We start from the raw sequence: 5,804 nt of genomic DNA, 5'->3' as shown, positions 1-5,804 counted from the left end.
CTCTAAAACCAACGCTCCATTAAACCTTCACTTTTCGCATCTCTTGCCTCTTTTTTTACATGGCTGTTCTACAGACACGCCCCCAGTCAACCTGAATTACTGTGGACGTGCGCACTGACGTTAGCTTGTCATATTTCTTTCTTCTGAACCCATTTTAACCTGGAGCACAACGCTTGAACGCGCACAGCTCTCTTTCAATTAGCTTTGCTTCGTCACCCGCACATCGAGCACACGCTGCCGCTGTCCAGGTGCCTGTCGGCAGAAACGTCTAAATCTGTGAAAGACAACCTCCTGCAATTTTGTGACCTCACCCGCATAAACGCACAACCAGATTATACTTCAATTCACTCTGAGGCTGGGAAAAAAAAATAATCAGGTGAGCTCAGTGAAAAGGCAATAACTTAAGGTAATAACCTGTTGTCAAGTATCGGCTGTGGTTCAGTCAAAGGTGGTTGGTTCCACGGAGGCAATGAAAAGAGGTATTTTGAGTGCGCCACTGATTTAATAAACTTTTTTTTTTTAAATAGAGTTCACCAATGCTTTACACCTTAAAGCTAGCTGTGCAGCCATTAAATGGGAAGAAAAGTTACAAAAGTAGATTCCCTCTGTTAGAATGCTCAACACATTAATTAGTGGAGATGGGGAAATAAATAAAACTAGGCCTATTACATAATCAGAGAGAGAACATGAGAGCAAGAGGAAAAACATTTTAGCAGGGCAGTGTGGGAGTGGGATTAGGAAAAGCAGTGCTATGGAGGGCTGTACCCAAATACCTGCCAAATAAAGATATGCTATAGACAGTGAAAGGACTGCAGTTCAAACCTTGTTCTCTGTCTGCAAAGGTCTTGTTTTTATTTTAAGTCTGTAAAAAGCCAATTTCTATTATTACTACTGCCCATTTTAAGGAGATTTTTCAGTGACATCATTTAATTTCCATTGTGTAATGGTTAGCGCTTGCCATAGCTCTGGTTTTGCCTGTCGTTGTGATGCTAACAGGTAATAGCGTACAAGTGCATTTGTCTCTATTTTAGGTGTTTGAACACTACAGAACCATGACTGAGGAGAGGTTTTACAGCAACATTTATAGCATTGGTTTAGTATGATTAAAAAAATTGTCAAAAGTAATGATAAACAATTTAATATTTATATTTTTTGCTAAGTATTATGTTTGCTGTGGCCATATTGGAGGGCTACTAGGAAAGCTTTCCTACTTTCCAAATTTTGGCGATGATTGCTGATGTTTTTCTTGATTCAAACTCAGGTCGAAGGTCAGGAAGGACAAAGGATGAATAAATCCAGGTAATTAAATCGGTTTACAACTTACAGGCAAACAAAACAGCACTTTATGCCTAGAACTGTAACATGCACTCTAACTTAGTCAGAAATTTGAATTTAAAGTTGACCAACTTTATTGCTTCTCATGCTTCAACAAATAAAAAGTACAATACTTTAAAAACAAGATGATGTTAAATAAATAAACACAATGTGAATGAAGACTGTAGCATCAAAACCACAGAGGTAAAACTTAAAGATATCAAGAATCATTCAGATCAGAACATCTTCTGAGTTCCTACTAATCGTGTGTGGGCAAAGCCTACCAACAGAGTTGGTTTTCCAAAATGCTCTGACAGCCTTCGTAAAATGCTGTTTTATTTATCTTTACTCTGCTTTAATCCAAGCCCATGTGAAATAACTGCGACCTGACCTCAACATAACCCACTCAAACACATATTGAAGGAGCTCGTCCAGAGAGGGTGAAGCCACAGTTTTCCACTTAAGTGCACATCGACAGCTTTTTAGAGAGCTTAGAGTACGTATCATTGTTTTCTCATCGTCAAAGAGCGCCAATTCAAACATGACATCAACCCGTTTTAACTTGGTTTAAAAAAAAAAAGAAAAAGTCTATTGGAGATTTTGCGACGGATTTCTATGCCCTAACCTTGCAGAGTTATGAGTTTGCAGTGTTGCCAGTGGGAGATGAAGGTGTGAAGCAGTGGGAGGGTCACGTCAAGGTTTCTAGAACAATGGCACGTCTGTATGTAAATTTGATCTACGCTTAGAGGAAAAAAAAATAAAAAATACAGACCTCCCTCAATAGCAATGATCAATTATTCAGAGTTGGCCTCGGTGCCACTGCTTTTCTCCTCACAGGGGATGTTATGAATGGAGGTGGTTTACTCCAAGGATAGTTGGTGGAAGAAAACACTGCATGTCCAAAAGTATTCAAAAGAAAATCCTGTTTGCTTAACCGCTATGCTTACTGCAGCCACGCTAGGAGTAACATTCATTTTATCTGATCTTAATTGTGCGAAAATGAGGGAGTCTGCAGATGTTAGCTTCTGTGGTAATGCTAGGACCGTTTCCACTGTGCTTATGAAAGTATATTTAGTGTTTGAAATGTTAAAACAGACAGTTTTAAGAATTCATAGAGAGAATTCATGAACTAGTCAGCGATCAGCTTCTACTCAACAGGCTCTGATAAGTAGCAATGAATCATCTTGCAAAAGGACTTTGGTGCCAGAAGTTAAATAAAAAGAACAGGCAGGAATCGGCACCAGAGCACTGTATCTTCACAGTAGCTGCCACCGTTTCCATAACGATGGACACGTTTGAGCGTTGCTCAAAATTTAAAACGTCACTTGTATGGGTTAATGTATGAAATTCATAGTATAGTAAATTCTTTTTTACATTTTTACAAGTGATTCATTGCTATCAGTTCATGACAGGCTTAGCATAAAAATGACCGTTCCCTGGCAACGCCCCCCCCCCTTCTTTTCCCATCGATCAGACTCAGCCGGCTTATCGGCAACAACAATAAACTCACGGATTCTCAATGGAGACAAATTGGGTGATTATCGCTGCGGTGTACAAAAGACTTTCATGACAGGGTAATGTATCACCGCTCGAATCAGGGAAATTTACCTATTCAGCTTTTCTCTGCCTTCACATCCAAGGTGCTCATCAATAGTGCCGTTCAACTCTTGCAAATGAGAAAATCACATGTAACCAATCAGGCAGGGTTTAAATATATATTTGACAATCTTTAAGTTGTTAAAAATTAAAGAAAGAGCTCTTCTTCAGGAAGTTCTAATAGAGTAAATAACATGAAAATTAGTGATGTTCTATAAAATATGCTTGAAGCCAGTGATCTAATTCCTTGTTGTTAGGCATTCAGAGTGTAAAACTCTTATCGTTATCACCGTAGGGTTTTGCTTGATTTGCAAGAACTGACGCCGATAAAAGAAGAGCAGCAGCGTCGGTGATACGTTCTTCCCCACTCGGCTGCTCGAAGTGAGAGGTTGTGTGTGTTTTGGTTTGGAAGCTGTCGAATGCCTTCGGGCGGGGCGGCAGCACGCCTGGATATTAGCTTTAATTGGGAAGCGGTGACCTTTTTCCGCCAGAGAAAACACACACAGTAGCTGTAAAACGCACATTAGGAGTCAGAGCCGTGTCGCGTGGCGCCGGGACAGGCGCTCATTCGCAGTGTTACGATTCAACAAAGAAATTAATTAAGAGGACAGACACTGCTGTGTGCCTAATTTATGATTCATGTTTATGCAGAAAAAGGGCAAATTCCCCCCTGCTTCTGCTATCATTCTTTAACTGCGGTGATCTTCTGTGAGTTTCTCCCTTTAGCATTTAACCTCACTTTCTCTTTATGTCACTGTGCATTATACAATCCTGTCTCATTATGTCCCTTGACTGTACGGCCTCCTGTATTGTTAATGCTTCTGTGCCATTCAGACACTGACATTTGAATATAAACTGAAATTTACTGACTGCAATTTAGAGGAATTTATTAGCTCAGCATCAGTCAGTTGATTTTAACATTTATTTGTTACATAATGACCATTTGGACCTTAGAGGACAGACTAAAGGAAATAAATTCAACAGAAAATTCAAAGGGAACTTAAGCATCATCCAGGTATCTTCAAAGAAGATGTTGAAGCTAGCTACTACTTGTTAGCCATCACTGGATAGTGAAAAAGCTGCAGACAGCTAGCTAGTAGCTGTCACTAGCTAACTGCTGCTAGCAGTCACTATCTGCGGACTGGAATACAACTAAATTAAATTATACAAAGTAATTTGTTAAAATATAAGGTAAATACATTGTTAATGCCTAGTAACTGTAGCTAGCTTAGCAGTTGAGATAAACAATTAGCAGCTCCCAGCTTACAACTGGAAAATGGTTCAGCTGATGTTTCTATCTGTCCGTCTTCTAAAGCTACTTAGGTCCACACTGATAGTGGTGCCTCAACATCAAAATTTGTATTAAAGTTCATTTGTTAGTACTGTTTACATCAGGAGATCAAGCGTAGCATCAAATTATAAAAAAATTAAAGGAAAATGTTTAAGTACAATGTGTAATAACTGTTACGATTTTCTTCACTAAACTTTTTCAACTTTTTAGGGGGTCAAACCAATTTGTACGCAATTAATGCTAACAATAATTATAATTTTAATGCTTGCTAGCAAACCGGGAAATAAAAGTATGCAAAAAGTAACAGAATACTAATTTGCAAACATGTAAACTATGGAAATAAAAGAAAAGAACGAAACACAGGGACCATGGTGAGTACTTGAATATGTCTTTTTGTTTTGAGCTCAACAGTTGCACAACAGTAATATGCTACTGTACACTCAATATATTCTACACTATCCCCTCTCCATTTGTCCAACAATTTTTACAATAAGCCCTACAAAAAAAGTGCCATACGAGAAACTTATTTCTACTTATGCCAGCTCACTCAAAAGCTTTATTTACAGCATTTGCATAGTCATTATAGTAAATGGCGACGTTGTAATCATGCATTGTTTGCCAACTACGTTTACAACAATACAGACAGTCAGACATCATTATGATTTAAATGCTGTGAATTAAATTAAGCAAATGTGTTTGCTAGACCAAATTGATTTTGAAAATGAATGGTAAAAGGAGCAGCAGCGTTCAGTTAGCGCTGCGCTTCGCAGCCAGCAGCAAACATATGCTGCTGGTAATTGGCAACAGGAAAGAAGAAGAAGAACATGAGTTTAGTTTTTTAAACAGGGAAAACAGTGATGGACTGGAGCTGAATGTTATATTCAGCTTTATGTGTTATTTTGTATCAAGCTGAAGGTGGCTAGAAATGTAGCTCAAGCAGAGTTAAACCACAAAAACAGTCATCTTGACATTTGTAGCTGATGTCATCCACCACAGATAAAAAAAAAAAAAAAAAGCACATGGCCATAACAGACTATCAAGATCAAGGTTTTAGCAGCATATCAGCATTTTTTATGTTCTGTAAAAGAAAACCTTCATCAACTATTATCATATACCATTACTTTATCAGATTAGTCCCTTTCCTGCATCTTTGCCAAACTTGTTCATTCGGAATTCAATCAAGAATTCAATCTAAAAAAAATCGGTCCATTTATTCACCCCAATCTAAAAAAAATCAGTCTCTAGACATAGCTCTAGAGACTCATAGCTGTATGTTTCTCAGATCATTTAAAACATTGGTTTAAAATCAATTTTGGATTCCCTCCACCCCCACTTCTCAATGATGCCCTACTCTGTGTTGGTCTGTAACGTAACATCTCAAATACATAGACGTTTGCTGTGACGGGACCAAACGTGAAAAACATTTCATAACTGAAAATACTTTTTCCAAATTATTTTAGGACCACTTTTTTTCTATGTATATTCTTGTGGCTTGTCAACTCCCTTTACGTTCTCTTACATCCCATGAATAATTTGAAGAAGAAAAAAATTATTTGAATCCGAGATCCAACCCTGCATGATAATGAAAGGTTGGTAACTCAAA

This window comes from Poecilia latipinna, unplaced genomic scaffold, assembly GCF_001443285.1.
Source record: "Poecilia latipinna isolate Pla-1442-1.1 unplaced genomic scaffold, P_latipinna-1.0 Scaffold991, whole genome shotgun sequence".
Lineage (NCBI taxonomy): Eukaryota > Metazoa > Chordata > Actinopteri > Cyprinodontiformes > Poeciliidae > Poecilia > Poecilia latipinna.
Note: the sequence above shows the minus strand (reverse complement) of the source record.